General features: G+C 46.0%; 1 protein-coding gene and 1 non-coding gene across 2 annotated transcripts in view; one reads left to right on the top strand and one right to left on the bottom strand.

Moving 5' to 3' along the window:
* The window catches only part of ADAMTS19 (ADAM metallopeptidase with thrombospondin type 1 motif 19), a 1,315,906-nt gene that overhangs the window by 900,655 nt on the left and 387,579 nt on the right, over window positions 1-27,672 (top strand). The window lies entirely within an intron of this gene.
* LOC144820557 (U6 spliceosomal RNA) lies at window positions 15,507-15,613 on the bottom strand. Its single transcript, XR_013607845.1, has one exon. It is a non-coding gene; the product is annotated as a U6 spliceosomal RNA (small nuclear RNA).

Consider the following 27,672-nt stretch of genomic DNA (forward strand, 5'->3'; position numbering starts at 1 on the left):
GCAAGTAGATCATTGGTGATTTATTGGATGGGTAGAGGACCAATAAGACTATAGTCATGCAAGTTTAAGGAGGTTCAGTAGTAAACTATAAAAGTCAGGTTGACCATCTATGGCCAGTGATTCAGGTCAGATAGAGTGTTGGTGTTTGAGTATCACTCTGGTCTCTTTAGTATTCCAAGTATCCATGCTTGTTTCTTCCTTGTCGTCGAGGAATTCGTGTTCTTTGAAGATACGTGAAGTGCCTTGGATTAAAACAAGATATTTTGCAGGTCCTGCAAAGGAGCACTGATAGTTCAAAGCCTGCAGTCTGGACCAAAGAACCAGAAACCCTTTCCTTTGTTCAACCATTGTTTTCAAGTAGTCATGTGAAATGAAGATCTTGTTATTTTTCCACATTATATGATTGAGTTTTCTCATGAAGGACAGGATAAGCTCGACATGCTCGTATCATAATGGTTTACACATGATTGGGTGTGGGAACCTTTGATTTGAGATTTTGCTTTTTGGGGCTCTGTGGGATTTGTCAATTTCTAGAGCTTTATTATAGCCTTATAGCCCGCCGTAGAGGGCTATACCGGCTATTAAAGGCCCTCTCCAGCGTTAAAGGCCCCGAGCCGAAGGCGAGGGCCTTTAACAAGGGAGAGGGACTTTAATAGCGGTATAGCCCATCTACGAAGGGCTATAAGGCTATTAGAACATTCTGTCACTAGAGGACAGAATGTTCTAACAAAAAAACAAAGCCTTTTGGAAGCGTGAGGGGATTGGAATCCCCCCACGCTCCCTGAAGCCTTTGTTCACAGCCAGAGCTGTGAACAAAGAAAAATTGGAATGTTGGAGCTCCAGGCTTATACCAGCCATTATAAGCCCAGAGCACTCCATTGTTTCAATGGAGCTCCCAACATTCCAATGTTCTAATAAATGTTAAGTTTGTGGCTTGTGTGAACCATTTCTATAGAAAGAGAATACATGAACCTGCAGAGCCCCCTTCTCCTTCAGCCATTCTAAAAGTATGCAAGTTCCTGCATCCATTTCTGTCTTCCTGCTCTGAGAGGTCCTTAGAAAATGAGCAAGTAGTAGAGTTAAGCATTACAATAGTTTTCCTCGTTTTGGGTTCCACATCCTCCAGATTGCTGATTTTACTCTCTGCCTCTGCGTTTCTGGTGTTAGTTTCTGAAATGTCCTGGCAGATTGCAAAGATCTCACTTTGCATAATGTCAGTGTTATCTTTAGTTAATTTGGCTAGGTCATGAACGTCTGCAAGATTCTGTAGGATCATTTCCATTGTGGTATTAATGTACTGCTTGTTTTTGACTGGTAAATCTGGGTTTGGCGGTTCAGCTTTGACTCTTTTCAAGCTCGTATTTCTTTTTTCGGCCATCGTTTCAAGGAATGTGTGTACTTGATGAGCAGCCCTGTTTACACCCCACTGTTGTTTTTGATTCCTGTTTACCGAGACTTAGACGTGCCACCTGGTATTCTATAACTTTTTTTCAGGATGTTTAAGTTAGGATGACTTGCTCCTTTTGGTTGGGGTCTTTATCTCCCTGAGTCATTTTGTTTCTGAAAATTTAGTAAATGCGGTATAGCCGTTTTAGTATTCCACTCAAGATCTTGCTTGTACTATGATCTATGGGACTCCTGTACGTATTCAGGTATCCAGTCTGGTGGGCATCACTGTGAATTGAGGTCACTAGGATTGTTGTATAATTTTGGCTTCTTTAGGATCTTGTCTGTAGGGTGTAGATGTAGTCAGATTTCCAAACTGGGGATTGGTGCCATTAAATGAGTGTCATTAGAATCAGTATCCGCTCGTTGAGTTCTTATAGAGCCTGGAGCGTGTTTGCTACTCCAGGTATTGTCTGCCGTACGAGTGTTCGCTGATAAGATCTGTGTTCTGCGCTCAGACACACCATGGGGCCCTCATACTAAACAAAATGTTCTCAGTTATTACTCAGACAAGCATCAAAATCAACTTGGAGGTCTTTGAGCTTCTTATGGGTATGACGTTGCAATGATTTATCTTTAGTATAGATTGCTGCTTGCAGTAATGTAGGGGTGAGCAGTAAGGTGGTGTTAATATGGGAACAGTGTGCAGAGCAGCTGTGGATGCGCTTATGTGTAGAGGCTGTGACAGGTCAAATCAGCTCAGCGGCTGTGGGAGAAAGCCACGTCTGTAAGGGGTCCATTCATTTGCCAGCTGTTGCTTATAGAACGTGGTTGAGGATTGTTTGTGCGGGTAGTTGGTCATGCTCCATTAGACATTGTGAGGCCAACACACGTGGAAGCACTGCTGTAGCAGAGACTGACTAGGATGTTGACTGGTGAGTGCTGAATGCTGTTCCTCACTCTATCAATGTAAAAGAAACAATTGATGGACGGAATGCTGGACTATGCAAACATTCACTGACGCAGAGGTGTGAGAGCTGGCTGAAAGAGAATCATGCTCACTTTTAGGGCATGTAGGAGGGAAAGTTAGTCATTATGTTGGTAATCAGACACTATTTTAGGGTCAGGCAGAATGCGTTTTGTAGCTGTTAAGGGCAAGTGGATCGCATGAGTGAGTTATAGAAGATAACCTTGCAGACCTTACTTGTTGTTTATGATGTAGCTTGATGAGCAACTGTGATTATAGGCCCGCTAGGTTTTCTGGCGCAATCCACTTCCCTATCCGTGCAGAGAGTAGCGAAGAGCTATGTTGCATAAATGGGTCTTGCAAACTGTCTCAGATGATCGCTTGTGACGGCTTCAGTGGGGTCATATTAAACCCTGCATCGATCGGAGCTCATTTTCAACGCTCACCTTCATAGGGGCGATCTTGGAACAAAGTTATTTGTTATTGTCTGCCTCTCTGGTATGGAGCTGCAGGCCGCCATCTTCCTCACATTTTTTTCGACATGGAAAAATAAATCGTTTGTCCCAAACCATTCTTTTTAATACATATAAGTCATCCTAGTATAGGGCCTTTGAAGCCCAGAAGACAGGGTGCATTGTATTTAGCACGTTGGACATGTACCATTAAGCTATGCATGTTCTGGGAGTGAAACCTTTTAAATTTGTTTTTTACTAGTCCCATTCACGGAACTAACCGAAGACAAAATCCTAAACTTACTACCATTTACTCATTTTAGTATTCACAGAAGGCACTTACTAATCAATGAGTAAGTGCCTTCTGTGAATACCAAAATGAGTAAGTACACTTACTCATTTTGGTATTCACAGAAGGCACTTACTCATTAATGAGTAAGTGCCTTCTGTGAATACCAAAATGAGTAAGTGCCTTCTGTGAAAACCAAAATGGTAGTAAGTTTAGGGTTTTGTCTTAAATTAGTTCTGTGAATCGGGCCCCGTTATTGCAGGGCCTCCCTCTCCCATAGAATAACAATGGAGTTATAATATTACATTTAATAAGCTTGAATTTCCAAATGGGAACAAGTAATTAGTTCATTTTTGGTGTATTTGGAATTGTAAGGAAAAATCCTAACTTATGTTAAAGTCAAATTTTACATTGCAATTCTGAAAGTGCCACTTTAAGAAAGTTGTCATTTTCCTGCCGTAGCCATTTGGTGCCTGCAGCCTGTCTCTGAGTCACATGGCTGGTTGTATTTAACAGTCGGGGTTTGTGTATTCCTCCTAGGCAGCCACACACAATAAGGAGCTTAGGTGTGCTTTGATGGGCCATCATTGGTAGGATGGAAGGGAGGAGCTGGGCCCAGCCCCACTTACACTTGAACTGGATTTGTCCTGCTTCCACAAAAAGGGCGGCATACCTCCTGTAGTTAGTCTAGAGCCAGGGTCAGGAAGGCATGGCACCTGTGCACTTCAAAGGCCTGCCTCTAGAAGCTTGCCCCCACTTCAAAGGCCCAACTGGTTATAAATAGTGGACCCTCAGACACCAACTCTTTAGTACACTTCTGGACCTGTAGATACTCTACCAGGAAGAAGGACTGCTGTGCTGCTGAAAGGGCTACCACTCTGCTGGACTGCTGCTTTGAAGGACTGCCGTTCTGAAAGACTGCTGCCCTGCTGTCCTGATCTGCTGACTGCTGCCCTCTTGCCTGTGTGGAAGGTCTGGACCTGCATCTCTTGAACTCAGAATCCCAGAGTAACTCCAAGGGCTAGTTGACTCGCCTCCTGATATGAAGCCTCAGGGACACAACAGGCTTCCAACAACCTTACACCTGTGTCTGGACTCTGCCACCTGTGACTGATCCGTACTAAGTTGTGACACCTGAGGCCTGGATCCTTGGAAGTGGGCTTCAGGTGCTCTCCCAGCCTCTGTGAATCCAGCAGAATCAATGCATCTCCTCAGCTGTGCGGCGCACCCCCTAGCAGAGCTGCCGTATAACTGCTGCTGTGTGGATTGAACCCGCAGCAAAGACATGCATCTTCTCTGAAGCCTTTTTGGAACTGCCGCTGAGCAACACATGCTTGTCCCAGGACCTCGCATCCCTTGTTGGAAGCAGATTACGACGGACTCTGCATTGCAGCCTTGCAGCTCCTCTGAACCAATACATTGCCCCGACTCTTCAATGCATCCTCGACTCCAGACTTTGCATAGCAAGCCTTCATCAACGGCATCCTCGATGATGACTCAGGACCTTGCATCACAGCCTAACCGCATACCGGAACCGGCGCTTAGCTACAGCTGAGAACACATCTATGATACGGATTCTCGCAGCTCTCCACAAAGCAGTATTTAAGGTACGTTGATCATTTAGGCAAACTGGGTCTATGTAGCCAGCCCATGCTCCAACTAAGTTGGCCTGTATTTGTGGCTTTCTCTCAGTCAGGTGCAACCAAATTTCCACAGTTAGTGCTTTTGAGCTTTTTAGATCCATATTCAGTGAAATCTTTAACATTGTATATCTCCGGTTCTATTGATTGGATTTTTTTCATTTTTGTATTTGTTTTATTTATTAAAAAATACACAATTTTTTTTAACTTGGTGAGGGATCCTTTTTAGTTTGAGCATTCAAGACCTCTTGTATATATTTTAGTATGCACTTTAGTATATGTTTTAGTATATACTTATATGTGTATGTACTTTGTGGGCTCTGGAGGTCATCCCTAGGACTTGTCTGCTTCCTCTTAGGGACTATTTTTTTCTGTTTAACTGCCTCTATTTAACTGTCTTAATAGAAAATGACAAATAGAGGTCAATAAAATACCAGAATTGCTTTCTGCTGAGGGACTTTCTTTTAAAAAAATTCTGGCAACTGCTTCTATTTACCTTTCTTGATAGAAAACGACCAACAGAGGTCAGTAAAATACCAGAATCACTTAAGCATTTTCTAGATTCCAGCCCATAGAAATTGTCTTCCACGAGCACTCGTAGACAATAATATATTTTTCTTATCTTGTATTTTCCGTGATATGACCCCCGAAGGCCCTGCTTTTATATTAAAAACAGAGCTTTGGACTATACCATTTCCGCTGAAAGGCAAAAATTCTCTCCATATGTTCCCATACCTGGCGTGTCACTCAGTTTGGTGCTTACTTTCCCTCCATGTTAAAGTAGATGTTTCAGCACCCAGGCTAATGTGCTGCATAGCTAAATACATATAAGGTCCTAAAGACGAGACCGATTGCATTGCAAATGCTTGTTATATAGTGTTTTTACTTCAATACTGTTTGAAGTGTTACACAAATATTTTACACTTTGCGTTGCGACTAATTTAAGCCTGACTGCTCTGTGCCAATCTACCAGAGGGTTGAGCACAAGTTATTTTAGGGTTGGCTTGTGCCTTACACTGAAAAGGATTGTGGTTGCTGCTTGACCAGGGCTCACACCCCAGTCAACTAACAACCAATTTCTTACAGTGGTTATATCAGTGTGTATGTTATTAGTATGCACATCAATTTTTATGAGCTAGGAAATGACAATGCTTTTGTGATTAAATTTAGCATTTCTTCTAAACCACAGTCAAATGAAACCTGTATATTTACCTCCCTATATTTACTGTTGGCAAGTCTTTATTCAGTTATTTATAAGTGTTTTTATTCGTTTGTGAATGTAACTATGGTAGAGTGCTGTAGGGTGGAGGCATTTATTGGCGGACAATAGATTTATCTGTGTCGTACTGAAATGTTTAGAACAGCATCTTTGTTGGCAGAGGTCCATGACTAATGCACCGTCTGGAATAGGGCGAACATTTTACAAATCACAATGTTTTATTTCATTGTATCCGATTAAAAGTGCACTTAAGGGAAGACCAAAATCAATTTTTTGCGATCTTCATAAACTTAAGTTTTAATGAATGATTGGAAATGAGAAACCACCACTTTATCCACATAGAATTAAGAATGCTCTAAGTGCTAATAAAATGCCTTTCTAAGATCCTTATCTATTATTTATTTGTTAAGCATGGACCACAAACTGATCTAATGTGGCTAAGGTAGTGAGACTGCAAGAGGCTTAAATAGCAAGCAGGCTATGAATAATTTAAATTGTAAGCTTTGACAATGTTACAGGCAAAAAGGAGAAAAAAGAGCAACATCTTAGCTTAAGACAGGCTTAGATGAAACTGAAATATTCGTCTACGTGAACACCCTCTGTACTTCTTCATTACCTAAAGTCTAATATGTTTGGGCGCTTGATCCAAGAATCACCGAGCTATTCCATCAAACTCCTCTTCCTCTGAATCTTTAAGGTTTTGCAGCAGTTATAAAGCAAGGGATAAGCAGATCCTCTGGAACACGGGGCTATATATATCGAATCCCAATGTGAGTCTCCTTTAGCCATGTCTAAGTCGTTTTCCCAGAGCAGCTGTTGCTTCTCTATGTCCCCCTCCCCCCCCATGTCCCTAAAAGTTGAAGTTAATATTTTATTTTATAGCACTTACTGGCTGAATATCTTTCTCCTCTTTTCAAGAGGTACTGAAGTCTCTGGGAAGGACTGGTGTACCTGCATAACTTTCACTAGAGTGCCAGTATACAAACACTTGACGTTTTAGATGATGGCAAACGTACTGAAAAAAGGGGCAAGTCAAAGAACCCATCCCTTCATTTCGGGACAAAAAAACCCTGCCAGGACATCAGTGGGTGCTTCAGACCCCTCGAAGGTCATCTAGAAAGACCCAATGATATTTATATTTAACAAAGGACAGACCTACCAGGAGCAGAGCCATTGTTAACTAAACTCAATAAAACCAGAGTCCTTTATTGTGCTTGAGGGAGCGGATCACTTTATTCAGTACGTTAATACTGCAGGTTACTAAGTAGCATGGCCATCACCATGCAGCTGATGTGTCAAGCTGCATTTAAATAGATTGTGTTGCTGACCTGAGCTGTCAGTGACACTGAGGTCCTCATTTTCAAGAGGTTTTTGCTGCCAGAGTGTCACTTTTAATGACACTCCGGTGGCACAAGCCTTTCAATAATATCTTCGAGGCCAGATAAAGCCACCCTGCATGTCTTTTCATGGCTTTGTAGATATGGTGTAAGGCAACACAGAGCAAGTTGCTGGATTGCCTCACACTGAGAGAGGTAAGCGTGCCACAGGCATTTCAGTAGTTGTTCCCATGCAATGTGCATGGATTTTGACACATTCTCAGAATTACTACATAGCTGTTATCTGGGAATGAGTCAAAAACATGGGCCTCCCCTTGGGTGGGGAGACGAGGAGAAATAACTATTTTTGCTGCACACATGGAAAAAAAGGAAAACACCTCCATTGATTGTGTGTGTGCAAGAAGGTGTCCTTTCCTGCACATAACAATCATTCCAACAAAGCAGGCACCCTTGCACCATGGTGCAAGGTTGCCTGCATAGGCGCAAGGCAGCCATTTGTGCACCAGAGCAGTGTAAGAGGACAAGAATGTTCCGTATTTCATAGATAGAGCGCATTCCTGCCCTTTTCTTTTGGCGTAGGGCAGCACAGAAAAGTGACTTACTGCGCTGCCCTCCATCAAATTCTTATAAACGTGGCCCTAAGCTTGTAAGCATGTGGTTCTGTTAAAGATTTGGTAGGCTGCAGCAGGAACACGTTGGAGATCCCTACCCCACACTCTGATAGGCAAATGTTTATTGTATAATAGTTGATAAACATGTCCTAAAAACACTGTACTTTGATTCCAGTATTTTTAGGCAGAACCGTTTTGATTTGCAGGTCCAAACAGCATACATTAGGACCAGGAGTACCTTATATAACAATATTCCCTCAGCCTTTGTGTTCTCGGAGCATCTATATTCTTTGTAATTTCACATTGCAAAGTGTGCATGCTCTTCCTGACTCGATTTTCAAGTGCCCATTTCCTGCTATGGCAAGATTGGCCAGAACTTGATGACCATTTTCTTTAAAGCATGTATTTCTCATGAGCAAATTCACATCACAGACTATTCTGAGAGGAGTTCTGGTGTTGGCATAATATATTTCGTGGGTGGTGTTTCTACTGCATCCATATTGCAATTAATAATTACATACTCAAAGATCATTTTGATGTTGCATGATTCCTGTTGGACACTCAAAACTAGTGCATTCTTAAGTCTATACTTTTCACGTGACCACAATCACCCATCAGAAAACACTGCTACACCACAAGAATTCCCAGAGCAGTATTCCCTGCAGTGATGGATTGGCCTTGATTCTAGGGTTTAGGTTGAAATATCTTTATTTCTAACAGGGTATGTTCCTGGTAATGTGAGGTCCAAAACCTGTTTTTAGACCCTGAAGGGGAGCATCAAGTGTACCATCTTGTGTGTACAGAGAGCTCAGATATAGCAACCTGAGTCTTTTTTCAATCCCAGGGTGAAGGAAATTAGGTGCTGTGGGTGCACTTTTGCCTATGCTGCCCCCAAACTTTGGAAAACCTTAACTCTAAGTCTTAGGCGGAATGGTAACTTACCCAGCTTCAGAAACCAACTCAAGACCTATGTCTGTTTAAGATCAATTTATGGGGCCTGGAAGACCTTTCAGCACTGGTAAGCCTATTGGACCGTGTGCTTAATAAATCTCTTAGAATTTAATTGAATTGGACTACTTTCCATGCCCTGGGTGGCAATGGCAGTGCACTGTGTTCTGCAAGTTTACAGTGTGCCCAAATCTTTTTCTGTGCGAAGGAGAGGCAAGCCAACTGCTCTTGTGTAAAGTTCTGCTAATACATGAAATCCGGAACCTAGTGCTGGCATCCTACGTGCATGTTGAGTGTGTGTATGTGCAGTGATGTGTAGCACATATATGGTAGTGGGACTTTGTGCGTTGTAAGAATATGATTCCTTGGAACAGTCTGATCCAGTGTGGATGCCCCTGGTTTTGGCATGACACAAGGTGGAGGATTTGAACAGCTTTCCCCAGACAGTGGACGTGTAGAGCCTGCATTCCTGTAGCTGGAGGATGGAGATCCAGTCACTGAAGTGAAATATTATGGAGAAAGAACCACCTTTAGCTATTAAATTAGGACCATGTTAGCAAAGGGCTGCTGATTAGTTCATCCTGACTACTGTCATTTTGCAGTTGATAGGGTTGAGGGTGGGATTACATTTTCTGTTGTTTAAAATGGTGAATATTTGAAGCAGGGCTTGCCCTTTTTTCAGCCATGTATTACTTCTTCGGTGTTGGAATTTGGGCTGTTAGTTATGTGGCCATCACAAGTAATAGATTCACAATTGTCCTCAGTGGGAACCAAACACCTCACTATAGCAATTGACTCTCACAGTGTAGTGAATGAAGCGGAATAATCCAAGGCCTACTCAAGGGAGGAGGTTTAGACTAGCAATCACCAATCACTAGCAGACAATAATAACAGTCAACACTCAATAGAGTCAGTACTCCCTCTTCAGAAAAAGAAGAAACACATCTACTATGCACACACCACCAAATACCACGCAGTAACCTACAACTATACATAGGCGGATGGAACACACTGCAGATGACATTGTGTAATCATTGGTGACCCCCCCTAGTGGGGTCACCCAAATGCATCAAGAAAGTTTCAACAGTAGTGTAATAATTACATTGCTTTGGCATAATTTATGGTCATTACTGCAATAATGATGAATCAATAAAACCTTTGCAATCCTTATGAAAATTCATCAACACATTTATCAAGGATAAACCCGGTGTTCGTGCATTCCTTTGTATACTTGGCATTAAACTGTAATGCTCAAAACAACCCCTAAAGGGCATCATGGCGAAACAGCATAGTGAAAAAGCATTGCCTTGGAACCATACAATTAGCCCCTAGAGGGCGTGACCACATGAACAGGGCATTATACATTTTTAAATTTTCCAGGATTTCTGAAACGCCACCAAAACACAATGCCCCCAGAGGCTGAAACACTAACCTCCAAAGCAGTGCATTTTTCAGAATGCTGGTCCTCTTGGCTCCCTGCAACAGTTCTCCTACTTATCTTGCTTTCTGTGCACAAAAGTCCAGGGCTTTCCCCCAACTAGTCCACAGGGGGTGTAAGGGAGCCAGAATCACTGGCCCTTGGGGAGATCCACTGATCCTGGGGTCAAATGGGCAAAGTCCTTGGTCCTAAGTGGTTAATAATTGTCCTACACTCATCTCGGTCTGAATAGACCACAAAAGCACAAATAAAATACAGTAAAAAACAGACTATCTTCAAAAGTGCCCTGGGCATGACCATTTAAAAAAAATGTAAACCAAACATTTACAATTAAATGATTTAGAATCGTTTCCAAAAGAGAATAATACATCAGACCCACACAAGACAAGAAGGTTGCTCAGTTCTCCAAAAGCTGCACAATGATTTAAAATTAAAACATAGCATTGCGAAGTATAATGAAAGATTTAAAAAATGTGCCCACCCTAAAGCATAATACCAGGGTACATGGCGACTGCCGATACACCAAAGCAGGTCTGCAATTTTTAATCTGCGCATTCTGAATAACTGGGATCAGTAAGCCCTTTGCCAGATGACCTACACTCATGCTATCTGCATACCTTGCACTGTACTAGGCCTAAAAGTTTTTCTTTCATACTGGACTCTTCAATGACAGCCACAATAAGGATCCCAAAATAGATAAACTATTTGGATTTTCAGTGGTTACATTGAGGGCATGGCAGGTTGAAAGAAAACGACTCGCTGATTGTAAAGCTCCTCTGAAAAACGGTGGTTCCCTTATTGTTGAGAATATTCAACTCACTAATAGAAAGCCTGAACCCTTGTGACTAGTTTAAGGCAACTTACCAGTGATCGGATAAGAAGACAGCTACTCGGAAAGGTCTTTGCTATATCTACCATACTTGGGTGCATCTGTACATGGATTGGAGGATATGCTTCCCTGTAAGATAGGAATATATTAAGTAAAAAATGTAGCCTTTTCAAGAATAGTGTAAAGTTGATATTTTCACTTAACAACCCTAAAAATCAAAAAGGAACATATTAAATCAAAGAAACGGCCTAGAAGAAAACTAACCATGGAATATTGTTTCCGGTTTGGAAGACCACAAACTGCAGATTATTGTTGGTTGTATGTTGTTGCAAAGATAACCATGACCTTACAACACTTTGAAATGTCTTATTACTTACCGGTAATCTTCATTACCCCGATTAGGGTCCTCCCTGTCCCAGTCCTTACCACGTGAGGCAGTCCTGCCTCCACCCAGCCAATCAAAACGCCAGAAATCCAAAGGTCGAAGGTGACATAAGCCCCTCCCACCCACCGCCATGCCTGTTATCAACAAGACTCAGACATAAACACAGCGGGAGGGAGGGAGGGAAGAGGACTGGGACGGGGAGGACCCTAATCGGGGTAATGAAGATTACCGGTAAGTAATAAGACATTACCCCCTCATGGGTCCTCCCCGTCCCAGTCCTTACCACGTGAGGAACTCACAAGCAGAGAACCAAGAAGAAAAAATGCAGGACACCAGGGATCCACGCAAAAGTACAAAACTTTAAACAATAAAGCATCAACGAACAGCAGCGTACAAGACGCAAACAGAAATCGTCAGAAGAGGCAAGAAAAACATCAAGCCGAGAACGTCGCACAAAAGTGTGACGGGACCGCCAAAAGGCCGCCCCACAAAGCACCAGGATAGAGACCCTGCCGCATCAGCACAGGAAGCAGACACAGAACCCACAGGAGACAAACAGGGCAGGAGAAACCCGAGACTGTAGTGAACAACGGAGGCAAAACAGAAGAGCCCCACTAACACCCAAAGAAGGGGAACAGGAGAAACCCCCACAGCAGGCAAAACAGGAAGCAACACCTCCAGCCGCAAAAGGAAACACAAAGAAACAGGCAGAAAAGCCCGAGCCAAGCCGCAAAACAACTCAAACCAGCAGAAACTGCAAAGAAGGAAACAAAACGAGCAAGGCACCCAACTCACCCAACCGACAAGCGGAAGAGAAGGCCAGCAAAAAAGCCACCGCAGAGGATAACCACAACAAGTCCGTCACAAACAAGGACATGAAAGGGGCAACCGCAGACCATGCAAAACAGCAGGCAAGGCCCAAAGAAGAAACGAGCACAGGAGAGCCCGGACAACGAAGCAAAAGCCCCGAAGAAGCCGACTCACCAAAGGGCAACAACCCCCGAGGAAGCCCCAAGGCCCCGAAAAGCACAAACCGCCGTCAACGAGCAGACAAAGCGGAATGGGAAAAATCCCAACAACAAACCCAAGCTGGAGAAACCAGCACAGAAACAGGAACCCCAGCATGGAGTCCGACCAAGAGAAGAGCACCAGGAAACAAAAGAGCCCCAAAGTGCATCACAGCTACAAAGAGCAGAAGGCCAACGCGACCAACACATGCCACAGGCCACCACAGAAGAACAGCCCAAAGACGCTAAAGACAGCCGCTCAAGAGACAGGCAGTCAGAAGCAAGCGCCAAAGAAAGGGCAAAGACAGCTGCGGACCCAGAAGCAGAGCCGGAGGCAAGGGAGGCTGGCCAAATCCGACTCCCACCAGCAACAGCAGGAGCGGAAACCAAAAACAGACAGGCCAACCCAACAACACCGACACCCCCCAAACCTCCGCAGAACGCCCGGGAGGAGAAAAACGGGAGGGAAGGTATACAGAAAACCCGAAGGCCAAGGAAACGAGAGAGCAACCCCCGAGGACAGACGACCCCGGCACAAAAACCGGGGGAGAAGAGCAACAGGAGGGGAAGCAAAAATGACCAAACCAAGAAGGCCAAACCAAAGACAAAAGGACCTGGAACAGAGGAACAGACAGAGGGAATGCTACACGAAGCAGCAAGACATCCCAGTGCAGGGCCATTCCAAGCACCAGCGCACAGTCCCAAGCACCCACGCAATGTCCCAACAAAAGGACATGTCCTGTCAAAACGAGCACCAGACAGCACCAAACAGAGGACGGCAGGAAGCGGCCCAAGCCACCAACAGAAGGCACAACTAGAGTACCATTCCAATAAAGAAAACAACCGCCGTAACAGGGATGCCTCTCAAGACCCTCCGAAAGACAACAGAGAAGTCGCCGCCCAGACACAAGACAGGGAAGCCCGCAGGAACAGAGACACGTACCGGGACCCCCCAAGAAGGCCCAAACAACAACGAGCCCCCGGAGCGCCAGCCCGAACAACAGAAAAGCCGGCCACCAAGGACCCCAACGGGGCCCCCAACCCAAGGACAGGCATCCAAGGACAACAAGAGGAGAGAGGGAAGCAGAAATGCACCCCCAACACCAGGTCAGGAGAGCAAAGCCACCAGACCAGGGGAGAGAGGAACCAGAGCCCCGTAACCAGCAAGAAAAAGGACCCAATGAGCCATCAGAAGAAACACCAAGGACACGAGGTGCATAAGAGCCCAAGGAACCACCGCCGAGGAGGCAACCACCATCCACCGGACACAAAACCAACCCCGAGCCGGGGCAGGAGGGAGACCCAGTAGGACCCGCAGAAGATCCAACAGGACAGAGAACAGATACGGATATATGGAACGCCTTACGAAATGCGTGTCACCCAAGCGCAGGGGCCACGACAACCCCCACCAGTAACGCTCAACAGAAAGCACACGAGACGCTGAAGCGAGCACTGAGAAACAGCCCCCAGCAAAGCGTCAAACCGGTCCCGAGGAACTGAAGCCCCCGAACAGGAACCAGACGAGGGACGGCCAGACCCAATATGACCCCAGAAACCGGAACCAGGCCAGCAAACCCCCACAGCAGGAGCCAGCGCCGTGGAAAAAACCAGAGGAGCATGAGAGAGACCGAAAGGAAACATCTGAAAACAGGAAACGGAACTCAACCACCGCAAACCTCTGAGCACCCGGATGGAGGGGAACGAGAAAAACAGGCGACTCCCACACCTAGGGAAGCCAAAACCACCCACCAAGAAGAGGGGAAAACCGGGCTGCAAGGGGCACAAATGAAAGGGACACAGCCGCACCAACCCGACCAAAGCCCCGGAGGCAGAACCGAACAGAAAGACCAACGGGAGCCAGGACCTGGAACCGAGAGAAAGAGGACCCCCGGCCCCACTCCGTCACCGAAACCAGCATCACAGAGCGTAGCGACAAAAAATAGGCCGACGCCAAAGAAGACGGCAGAACGTACCACAGTGCCAACGGACAATGAAGCGACCGTGAAAACAGCCTAAAAGGGGATAGGCGACCCACAAGCAGGTCAACACCAGGAGCGGAACACATAACCTGAAGAGGAAGAGATGCAACCACCAGGCCACGGAGACTCCTCCTGGGCACAACATATCCGACAGGTACTCAGGGGCAGCAGCAGGCGCCGCAGAGGCAGGGAACCAAACGTAGTGCAAAAAATGCAGGCATAGGACCAAGGCACCAGGGGAATGGCAAAGCACCAAAACGCAGGCCAGAGAGAAATCTCACAAGCCCCCGCCCCCCCGGTAGCCGAGGACAAGGCCCAACCATCCGGGACTGGAAGGAGGGACCCCTAAGAAAAGAACCTGCGAAGCACAGACCGAAAAAGAGCAAGCACACACCCCAAAAAGGAGAAGCAGCATACGAACTCTTGAGAGCGGAATCCACCAACCGCCCAACCCGGACCTCCAGGGAAGAAGCCTCCGAAGACAGAGGGAGAAGGTGCAAAAAAGAAGAAAAATGGAGGATACCAGGTGACAAAGACCGCCAGGCGAAATCGTGTCCCCAGAAACAGAGGAACACCCCGCATGGCAATGCCAAGTCACACCACAGCCAGTACAGCCAACAGGACAGCACGAAATGGCCAGTAAAAAACGGGAATAAACCCCGCGGAGCAAATGAATCAGGGAGAAAGTCCATCCCCGAACGTATACCCCAACAGGGAAAAACGTCCATGATCCCACCAACAAGAGATGATGGCAGAGCCGCACGCACCAGCAGCGCAGACAGCGCAAAACAGTCCAAGAAAAACTGCGAAAGATGCTACATGGACAAAGAGAATGCAAATTTCCAAAGCACAGCACGAAAATTAACATCCCAAGTCACATTGACAGCATTGGCAGGACTTGAACCCTCAGCACGTGACAGCCTGTGACACCACAGGCATATGACATACCAATGAGCAACAGCTCCGTGGATGCACCGGAGAGGAAGTCCCCTCAAATATGGCGAGCAAAGGAGTAAACCCCATATATGGAACGCATCACGAACGTGCATGTCATCCTTGCGCAGGGGCCATGCCAATCATCTCTGTATCGTTCCAAGAATAGCATAAGTGCTGCTGAAGCGAGCACCAGGAAAACACCCAACACACCAATAAAGGAAGTGCCCAGCAACCTCCAGGAAACACTGCCCCAAACAGTAATCTCGTACGTGAGATCAGAAAATAAACAAAAAAGGGCAGCCCTGCAGTCTCCACCCACAGCCACATATGAAGAACATGGCTGCAGGGGCCGGACGCTGCACTAAAGCACCAGCGCCGGAACGACCTGGGGCCAGAACACCAGGAGGGCTCTCCGCCCCAGCCCAGCACATGAACGGGGAGCATCCTGACCCCAGAACAGGAGCGTGGCCGGCCGGAGGACCGGAGCGGCCACGCCGGCAAAAACATGAAAAGACCATAAACAGAAGCATTTAAAAATGCAAAAGAAACACTCACGGCACCGCCAAACCATCCAGAAGAAACAGGAACAAAGGCAGGAACCGGGAGCACCAGCGTTCCGACAGCCGTCGGAGCAGAAAAAAAACAGGCATGGCGGTGGGTGGGAGGGGCTTATGTCACCTTCGACCTTTGGATTTCTGGCGTTTTGATTGGCTGGGTGGAGGCAGGACTGCCTCACGTGGTAAGGACTGGGACGGGGAGGACCCATGAGGGGGTAATGAACTACCACTTTTAGTAAAGCGCACAGCTACCCCCAGAGAAGCGTCCCGGCGCTGGGGGCCATCCAGCCGCGGCCGTGGAGGGAGTTGCGGTGAGGCAGGCAGGCGGGGAGGGGGAGGGGCAGGGTGGGGGGTGATAAACACCGGAATCTGGATGATTGCAGCTAAGTAAACATTTAAATTAATAAAACGAATTTCGTAGCGCTCCCTGCATCGCAAAACATTCAGGGGCCTATTCTTTTTTTCTCATGTTCGGCGAGTTTTGTTCTATGAGCTCCCATGCTAATTAGTTTCCCTCCGATAACTGCCTTATATGTGTCCCAAGTATTTTGGTCTGATGTGCCTACTAGGTTGTCCTCAAACAAGTTGGCTGAGGTTGTACCTAGCTCTTCCTGTAGCTTAGGATCTAGTAGCAGGCTGTGGTCAACTGTCCATCTGGGTTGTGATTTATTTATTGTAGTTTGTAGAGTGAGTTGTACTGCCCAGTGGTCAGACAGATGTGCTGGTAGATGGTCTATAACTTTAATGTTGCTATGCAGGTTTTTGCTTATCAGGAAATAATCGATTCTGGATCTGTGTCCTAGATTTTTATTATGAAGAGTAAAAGGAAACCCTTTGTTGCCTTTATCCTTCCACATATCTATCAAGCCTAGGTCTTTTTTGTAAATACCTAGCCATTCTCTCATCCTGGGTATATTCGCTTGCCTACCTGGAGGGGACCTGTCCAAATTTGAATCCAGAATAATGTTGTAGTCACCCCCAAGTAATACCGGAGCAGTTGTTGATAGTAACTCTGTGTATAACCTTTGGAGGGGGTTTGGGTCATCGGTATTTGGTCCGTAGTATCCTGCTATGGTAAAGGTATTGTCATGTATTCTTACCTTAGATAAAGCCCATCTGCCTTTGCTATCCACTACCTTGTGCTCAACTTTTGCATTAAGTGATTTTTTGAAGAGAATTGCAATGCCCTTGACATTGCAGTCTTGGTTGGTACATACGTAGGTGCCCACCCAGCTAAGGTTTTTCACTATTTGTTCCCATTTTGCCTTCAAGAGGTGTGTTTCTTGTAGTATGAACACTTCATTATCCACTTCCTTTAGGTATTCAAGTATCCTTCTCTGTCTACTACTTGTTCTGAGCCCATTAACGTTCCATGAGAGAATTTTGAATTCTTTAATTGTTGTCATCAGGCTTTTTTGTGGGTACTTGAGCTTATTTCATTTTTACAGCCCCTGCAAACTCCTTCTATTTTAGACGCTGAGGACATTTTTTCTATTTTTTTTCCCTAGTTTGCTCCCCACCCGTGGTGTCTTTTCTGTTTGTTTTTGTATTTTTTTGTGACGTTCATCGATGCTCACCCCGAGGAAGCCTCCTATCTTTTCTTTGGGCGGTATTATTCGCCCTTATTGAGCTCCATGGTTCGCCTTGTTTACATATTTTTTCCTGTCTTAACTTACAGTCGTGGTCCGCAGCTGCTCCTTCATTTGCTCTAAGAAAGTCTCTACCTCACTGGGCTCCCTTATATTATACATTTTGTTTCGCCACATGATCGTCAGAGCAGTGGGGAATTTCGTCTGAACTGTGGCTCCGAGGGACTTTAGCTCTTGCATAAATTGTCCTAACTCCCATTGTCTGTCCTGGGTGGCTTTAGACATATCAGAGCAAATCTTGAAGGACCAATTGTCTTTATTTAGGGAGCTGCTCTTTAGAACTTCACTTAAGAGTTTTTCCTTTAGTGTATATGTTTTAAAGTTTATTAGGATCTTCCTTGGTGTCCTTCTAGCTTTACTCTTTCCAAAGGGGGCTCGGTGTACCCTCTGTATGTCGTCAGCCAGGTTCGCCTCTTTAGTCCAGGGGAAGTGTTCTTCAAGTAGTAAGATGGTGAATTTCTTAATGTCAGACCCTTCCAGATTTTCTGGTACGTTTAAGATCCTCAGATTGTTTTTCCTTGCTTGATTTTCTAGCGATTCAAGTTTTTCTTTTATACTTCTGTCTGAGTCTCTTAGCTTTCTGATCTCCTTCTGGTTGGTGCCCACCTTTTTACTAAGGGTCTCCACCACCGACTGCTGACACCCTATCGCCCAATGCATTCAGTTTTTGATCCAGGGTCTCACATACCTCCTGAATCTTGGCTTGATTGGTTTCGGACACTGTAAATTTTTCTCTCATCTCTCCCAGCACCTTCTCCATGAAGTTTTCCATGAGTTTTCCCATTTGGTCTATGAAGGAATGAGGGAGAGGAAGACCTAAATTGTCTGACTGGGGCTCGTTTATATCTGACAGTACGGACCTTCTGGTACCTCCATTTGTGGATCTGTGTGAGTATTGTTTTCTATGCTCATTCTCTGAATGTTGTTTCTTGGTTCTTCGGTATGCAGTAGCACTCTTAAGAGAAGACTACTCTCCGGGGTACGGGTTATGTCTTGAGATGCGGGGGAGTTATCTCTTGCTTGTGTCGGTTGCTGAACTTTAAAAAAGGATCTCAGTGAGGGGGTAATTTTTACTTTTTGCTCTGTTTGGACCCCTCCTTTCTCAGACCTAGGTTTAGGTTGGCGGTCACGGTTAGCGGTGCCTCTCAATTTTATTTTTGTGCTCACTGGTTGTATCACTTGTTTGGTGGGGGGGAAGAAACTTTGCTTGAGGAACTGCCTATTCCTGAGGAAGTAACTGGATCTTGTCCCGACCCCTTCTTTGAGCTCTATTCTGGATTGAGGATTCCCCTTTTCTCCTGTCTTAGTGCTTGATTGTGAGATTTGTACCACTGAGACCGCTCCCTCCGCACACTCAGCCCCCCCGGCACCCCCAATACCCTCCTTTCCACCTTCCTTTCCTAGTGAAACCCCCTGATTACCCCCCTTGCAACCCGCAATCAGGTCTAGAGCTATGACCCCCTGTCCTTTCTTCTCCCCTCGTACCTTGCTCATGGGGTTAGAAATGGGGTTGAAAAGAGTCCTCCGGTCTTCGTCTGTTGGGTGTGCTCATAGCCGGTTTTTTGACTCTGCACCTCCTGCTTCTACCTTCCCAGGCCGGCCCCTCGTAGATCTGAAGTCTTCGGTGAAGGGCTCAGTTCGCTTCCCCTCCCGTGTATCAGAGCTCCTGGATCCGGCACCACTGCCTTTCGTGCCCCGCAAACAGTATTGCTCCCGACGCGCTGGTGAGCTGATGCGACCGCTACTGCTGCCGCTCTTCCCTCGGAAGAGGAAGCCGACCCTCCCGAGCACTCTCCGACACTCCCTATGCGCACCCGATGTTGCCGCCCAGAGCCCAGGGAAGACAATGAGATCGCCGCTGGAACCTCTGAATCCCCGCGGATGGGAGTCCCACATACCCCGGAGATTTGCTTCGTCTAAAGTCGGCTCCATTTCTCGACCTCGAGGATCCTCATGAAACTTCAGTAGGTAGACTTTCTTTTTGTTGTTGTTCCGCTACTGCATTGTAGCAGCTGTGGTATTGGTATGTAATAAGTTTGGTCTACAACTGAAGGCGAGCATGGAGCTCCCAACCGGACCTTCTAGCCGGCCGCCATCTTCCTCCTCCGATCAGGACTTTCTGCGTTTCTCAGGGGCCTATTCTTAAAAATAATACTGGATCCATATTACAGAAAGTGCACTGGCGCACAACAGGAATGTGCGCCTGCTTTGTGTGCTGCAGGGGACCTTTGGAATTACAGAAGAGACCGCAGATGCTTGTGCGGCAACTTTGGTAATACTGATAGCACTGGCGTACATGCTACATGTGCGCCAGCGCTATTAGTATTACAAAAGGGGCAGCACAAGCATCTGGGGCCTGTTCTGCCAGCCAGCACTAACTCAAGATGGCATCCCCTCATTTGCATGGGTGTGTGGCTCCATGCAAATGAGGGAATCTCTGCCTCTGCGCCAGTTAAAGAACGACGTGGTACAAAAACAAAGGGCTGTCAGGAGGTGACTGTCAGTGGGCACTCTAATGGCAGCCCTCTTGAGAGGGTAGGGAGTCTCATAGACTCCTCAGACATCCTCTGTCAGGCGGGTGTAATTACTCACTGCACCAAACAGCAAATGGGTCTCTACTCACTCCTCAAAGTGCAAGCGGGTTACCGTCTGCACAGTAAAACATGGAGTGGATTTAAAGCAGTCACTCTGTATTTCTCTTGAATGCGCTCCCTCCAGGGCAGCACAAGTTCATGGCACACTTCAACCAGAAAGTGTTGGCTGCCATCTTAGGACTCGGCGGAACTTTTAGAAAAAGGAAAAGGGGGCAGGGTATGAATACTAGCTCTGTCCCTGGGTTCAGCTAGGGCAAAAAAGCATATCTAAAAAAAGTTGCAAATCTGTGGCAAAAATAAACAAAAGTGGGTCTCACGCTTTTGTTTTGACGATATCCCCCTGGTTGGGCAGGTCCCAGGGGCATGGAGGCATACTTTTTTTTAAGGAGGGGGGCGCACTGGGCCCCTCTTTTAAGGCTCATTTCAGCCTGGCGGACCACCTCCTCCCTGAGACTTAATTGTTTTTATTGAAGGGAGCTTTCCAGACCCCCCTTCATGGGCTCATTTGTACCCCAAGGATCACAAACTCTCTGGGGCTTCTTTTTTTTAGGGCAGGGGGCTGTGTGCCCCTCTCCTGTGGCTGGTTGAAGCCCTGGGGGCAACCACCTCCTCGGGGCTAAATTAAAATATTTGCCGCAGGGTGTGTAGACCTGTCTGGCCTCAGGGATCTCCACCAACCCAGGGCCTATAATATATTTAAATTTGGGAGGGGGCTGTGCGGCCCCATCCCGAGCCAAATATGGGCCCTGAGGCCACCACCTCCCCAGGCTGGACCGTCCAATGTAAAGGAGGAGGGCTGAGGTGGGTTGGCTGCCTGCAGGGGGGTTGTCTGTGCAGCCAGGCCCTGTGGCCAATCCCATGCTGCACAATGCCAAATGGGCACCCACAAATCACTAAGATGGAAACCTCAGGGCAAGATCCAGAGCCCTTATGTCCCTAGCTGCCTCCCCAGGCAGTACTATAATAGGTCCTGGCGGGAGACAGCACCTTTTCTTTCCTCCCACTGGGTGGTAGCAAAGTGGAATTCCCTACCTAGGAGCATGTGGATAGGGTATGCCCACACCCTTCCAGTCAGGGAACCACAGTGTCTGGGGTTGGGCTCCCTGGGACACGATGTAGTTTTATGCCAAGGGGGTCGGGGTCCCTGGGGTGGATACTACCACAGGAAGGAGCACACAACCCCTTTTCAACTTTGGGGTCCATTTGTGGCTTAAAAAAGGGGTTGCACACCTCCCTCCCCTTTAACCCGTTAACCACGGCGTGGCAGGTGAAATAATGAGTGGGCATCGTTCGGACGGCCCTCGGCTGTCCTCTGCACACGCCCACCATGACAACGGACACCCAGGACACCCAGGGCTGTCCGACGCATCAAATGAATGAGGCCCCCTGTGTACTGTGAGACTCAGGAGGAGGGCCCCACTTGCGCCCCTGTCCCCATAAATAAATATATTATATTAAAGGTCCCCTGGGACCTGGCCCACACAGCGGTCAAATCTTCTCAAGCAAAAAGTAAACGCTGGCAAGCATGTTCCTTTTTTTAAAACATTTTAATTCTTTAGGAGTCCCACTGGATTGAGGCTTTAAAAAACGTATATATATTTTGGCCTCTGAGCTGTCTCCCCACCACAAGGACTAGGGGGAAGGGTATCTCAACCCTTCACGCCTATATTTAAAAACACCCTCAGGACAGGAGGCAAAGGTTCCCAGTCCTGTAATGGCTGCCTGCTAAATTTTCCTTTATGTTGCAAGCAGCCAATCATGGTGCTCGCTCACACAGGATCAAGTATCCCATGGGAAAGAATCGACCCAAGGTAAATAAAAGCCTTGGTCAGAACACTCTGGGTTCCATGGAATCTGGCGAGATTTCCGCAAACTCAACTGCCCAAGCCAAAAAAAAATGTTGTTACCTAATATCTCAAAAACTAATGACCAGATTTACATAAAATCTAAAAAAAAAACACTTTCCGAACCAAGATCTAGATTCTTTCCAAATTTGGTGTAGTTCCATTTTACAGTTTTTGCGGTAGTGTTTTTTTAAAAAGTTTATGGAACATACATGAGCATTTCGTGTTTTGGGATCCCCTTTTTTTCAGTCCCTACTTGACAGATTACCCTGAAGGTTTCCATGCTCAAACTCGGCAAAAAAGTGAATTTATTGGTAATTGTTTGTGACAATTTTTTAAACAGTGCCAAAACTATTGTTTCTATTGAAGAAGGTATTCCGTCACTTCATCTAAGTTAGTGATTTTACCCCATAGTCTTTGAAATAAAAATATAATCAATAATGGTACCATGGCCTCATCCAATAATGGTCGCAACTTGGGAACAAATATCCCCAAACATTTCAGCAGAATTACGCAAGTTGAAATGTATCAGTTTTTTGTACATCTTTATCCCCCTGTTGTCCATTCTGTTGTGATGAGAGTTTATTTGATTCGTTTGGAGGGGGGTCAAAAAGAGTCCAACTAATTCCAATTTTTGCAATGAATTCCTGGGTGATTTAAAGTATCATCTTAAAGTCATGAGATATCTGGAACAAGATTGCTAAACCACCTAAGCTCTGCCAGCAATTGACAGAGTTGCTGGGACAAAAACATTTTGACACCCATCCCATCTGATATCATTTGGGGGGCCAAGATTCTTGCAACATATTCATGTCAGATTTTTGTGCATAAGGAAGCTAATCTTCATCAGGCACCTTTGTATTGATTCCCAAAATGTTCCACAGACTGAATTAGTCCACAGCCTGTTTTTTTTATTCGTAGTAGGAGTGGGGGATAAATTATGCTGTGCCTGCAGAGATCACAGACTTTTGCCCACTCCGCGTTGTGCTTGTAACTCAGAGTTCCAGATTTTTTCTTACTTGTGGCTTGCCAACAGTAAGTTGGCGATCATAAGCAAGAATTGGCATTTCCTTGCATGACTTTCAGGTGCTAGTATGGGACCTGGTGAGATTTTCTCAGAACGGGCAGTTGCAGATGGTTATGACTATTTGCGATGAGAAAACTGCCCCTCGAGCAGAAAATCTACTTAAGCAGCAGCAAAAAAGAAGCACCCTCTGGCATGCCAGATGGTGCCATTCATGCTGTTTTAGAAGTGTGGAACAAGCTCCTATTGCTAAAAATCAGCACAACGTGCAGAGTTTGCCCACTCCCAGAATCTCATGGAGTTTTCATGCAACTCCGGGGAATTCCACTGAGTGAAACGCAGCGAGTTCAGCCCACACCTATAGTCCTGTTCAGCATAGATAGAGTGGACTAGTTATCTGCTAATGACACAGATGTCAGTGATGGACCCACACCTTGTTTGCATCTGGTGCCTTGATTGGGACCACAACCCACATGCCAGCCCTAACTGCCGCACCATGCAGCCGGGAGCGATCCTTCAAGCTTATGGCGGCTTGACGCGTGACACTGTGGCGTTCATGGTAACGATCGTGAAGAAGGTCCCTGAATTAGTCATGGTGCCCAAGGTCATCGTCGCATTCAAAGTCGGCAAGCCATTCGGGTAAGTCCAAATCTCACAAGAAGATAATGAAGTTGAAGTGTGCTTCGACTTCACCTCATCTGTCAGCCAATGAGGGAGTGTTTCCACTTGAGGCATGACTCCTTGGTTGAGCCAGCATCTGGGTCGGCTCTGTGCCTCCCTGAGTTTACGGGAGACAATGTGGCCCCAAAGAACCACAGATGTGTCCGGATCCCCCACTAGCAGCGCCACCTCTATTCTCATTCCGACTCTGACACGGAGCTGGAGCAGCATTATGCAACGCTGGCGCCAACCTGGGCCATGCCTTCCGGGCCTTAGCCTGAGCCCTATTCTTACATACTCGGGGAGGATTGGGAGGGGTCGCTGGACCCTGAAGAATACCAGCCTTATGAAGAACAACTGAACTGGGGTGAGGATCTGAGTGAAGTCAGTGTACTGGATACTTCGCCAGACACTGGCATGCTTTCTCCCTGTACCATGGCTGTGGAGGAGGAAGCTTCCTACTCAATAGTGGTGCGGAGTGCAGCCGAGGTGTTTGCCCTTAACGTGCCCTCGGGGACAGACAAGACTAATGTCTTGACGTAAGTGATTCAAGTAAGTGTGTCCTCATCAGAACAACTTCTACCTTTCAATGAAGCACTTACTGACGTCATGTTTGGAACTTGGTCCAAGCCCAGTAGAGGGGCTCCATTGAACAGGATGATTGCCCGCCATGAACCCCACACTCAAGGGGACCCAAATTTCCTCACCCAACAACCTATCCGGGAGAGCTTGGTGGTTCAAGCCTCCATGTCCCTCTTAAATCCTGGCTCATTCCCTACCGCACCCTTACATTAAATCCAAGTGGCTGGACAATGTTGTGTGATAGGTGAACACCGCATGCCTTTTGGACCGCTATTCCCACACGCTGTGGAATACAGTTGTGCAGGTGCTGCCAACGGTCAGCTGAATCTTTCCGACTATGTCCAGCTCTCAGAGGGAACTGTGCACTATCTGCAGTGCTGGCTAAACAAACAAGATTAAGTCAGAGACAGATCCCGCTCCCTTCCAGAATCAGATCTGGCGGTGGGGATGGATGAGTCACTCCTGGGATGGGGCGGCCACTTGTGAGAAGTAGAGATCAGAGGTGCCTGGTCTCTTGTGGAGTCCGGTCTCCATATCAACATTTTGGAGCTCTGGGCGATTAGACTGGCACTAACGGAATTCCTTCACTCTCTCAAAGGGAAAGTGGTGCAGGTGTTAACCATCAACAACACCGCCATGTGGTTCAGCAACAAATAGGGTGCGGTGGAGTCATAGACCCTTTGCTAGGAAGATCTCCACCTCTGGACATGGCTGGAACATCAGGGCATATCCCTAGTGGTTCACGACCTCGAGGTTCTCTGAACGGAAATGCATGGGGCCGAAAAGTTGCCCACTGAGGGAGCCACGCGCCCCCCCCCTCTAGGAAAAATATAAAAACAGAAACTGTGGGTCTCCATTTTAATTACCCTGAGTATGCAAATGTCCAAAATTATCTGCAAGCTCCGCCCATTTGCCCCAGTTGTCCTTAGTAGTATGCAGATGTCTTCCTGCCTTTTTCTAAGTTGATTAACAGTTTACCAAAAGGCCCCCCCAAGCACTTTTCCCGCCGATTTTGGTGACGCATTCTTGATGCAGAGGAATCCAAGGACATCTCTACAAAAAAAGAAGCACTGACTTCATGTAGCTAAGAGGAAGTATCTCTGTTTTGGTAGAGATTCTCCTCTTTGTAGTCTCATCATGTTCTCTGGAGGAGGATTCCTGTTTTCACAGATTTGTCGATGAAGACTCTGCAGAAACAATCACATTTCTGAAATTACATGCACAAAAAGTCACTGGATACATGACTTCATGGTCATTTATGCAGCTCTAATGTAGAATATGCACTAGAAATGTAGCCAATGAGGTAGCACTTGCTAATTAACCAGTGGAAAGTACTCCAGTTGTCTAAACATTTTCCACAAAACTGTGGACTCTTGGAAAAAATGAGGTTCGATAATGGCCCTAATGCTCATTTCACAGAAAATAAACCTCAACAGGAAGCACTTACAATCATAAAAACAGCATGTGGTGCAGTTGAAGCTCCATTTCTGTAAAGCACAAATGATCCTAACTTCTTAAGCTTTGCAAATACAAAGCAATTGTGTCTCCTCTTGTATTCCACATTGAAAAAAATATGAAATCCTTAATGGAGGTGAATTCAGAGTCGATGGTTCTCTCTTTTAAATACCCCAAATCTATAGCACCACTCATACAAACACACACAGACATACACAGGCACTCACACAATCACACAGGCACTCACAGACCCACTCACAGACTCGCACAGGCCCTGACACACACACTCATACAGGCACTGATGAACCTACTCACAGACCCATGCAGACACTCACAGACCCTATCACAGACTCACACAGGTGCTTGCACATCCAAACAGGCACTCACACACCCACAGACACACTCACACACCCACTAAGACACTTACACACCCACTCACAGACCCATACAGCCATTCACACACCCAGTCATTGATCCATAAAGCTACTCACACACCCACTCATAGACCTGTACAGACACTCAAGTATCCACTCACAGATCCATCCATGCTGTGACTCACATATCCATAAGCCACTTACATACCCACCAAAACACACATATACACTCACCCACAAACTCATACAGCCCCTCACACACCTACTCAATAACCCATACAGGCACTCACACACCCACTCTCAAAGGTGACAGGCTACAGTTAGGATTTTTTTTTTTTTATGTAGAAATTCACTGCAAAAATTAAAGGCAACAGGGACATTATTTTAGGAAACAACATTAATAACAGCAGAAGTTCACTGAAAAAACAAAGGGTACATGAACATTATAGTTAGGGAATAGAATTCAAAAGCCTTAGAAACCCTCTGAAAAAAACTAAAGGATACATGGAGGTTATAGTTCGACTCAGATTTCACTCATACAAAATCAGTGAAATTCAGCAGTTATAGTCGCTTAAGCTAACTAAAGCTTATACTCCCGCAATGCAAGGCTTAGGACCTCACATACTGCATCAGTCAAGCCATGATCAGTGACATCATTGATAACATCACTGATGACATCTCAAATTACATCACTGATGTTATTATCCGCAGAACCACTCACAACCCCATACAGCCCCTCATACACTCACTGGCATACCTACACTACTCACACACCCATTCAGAGACCCATATAACTACTCACATACCCACTCACTCATCCACAGAGCCATGCACACACCCACTCATTTTGAAAAAGATTATGACACTCAATTTTGCAAATTTTCCACAATTTCTTTTGCACTTTTTTGTCCTGCTTTCATATATGCATTACTTGGATATGCACAAATGTGCCCTTCATTCACAGAAGGCACAGTGATGTAGTTTTTGCCCTTGGCTTTTATGCTTTATAAAACAATATAGTGTTGCACTTTCGAAATGTTGTTCTATTTTTGATAGGTCTTATAATAGTATTTATGTGTTATTGACCTCAGCCACTTGGCTCAATTTTGAAATTTTACTCCTTTTAATTTTTCATGGCATAAAATTATTATTGATTTTATAATTTGAGTCTTATGTTTTGACATCAATATGTGCAAGTGTATTTTTCAGATCGTAAACATTATCACTGTACAAGGATTAAGGCTGTAAATTACGGCAAAGTATGTTTTCTATGTTTATGAGAGAACTCATTTTTAAGGGTGATGGGGTACTGTGTTTACCATTATGGCCCTGATGAAGACCGTGTGAGGGTGAACTGCATTGCCAAAAAAGTATTTTGAAATCTAAACTGTGGAGTGCGAGCCTTCCTGGATTCTTTCAGATACTAATTATGGGTTCTGCAGCACCCGTGGGCTTCCCCCAGGCCCATCAGTGTCAAGACTGGTTTCGGTTGCAGGACTCAGTAAATATT

The sequence above is a fragment of the Lissotriton helveticus genome, chromosome 2_1 (assembly GCF_964261635.1).
Source record: "Lissotriton helveticus chromosome 2_1, aLisHel1.1, whole genome shotgun sequence".
Taxonomy (NCBI): domain Eukaryota; kingdom Metazoa; phylum Chordata; class Amphibia; order Caudata; family Salamandridae; genus Lissotriton; species Lissotriton helveticus.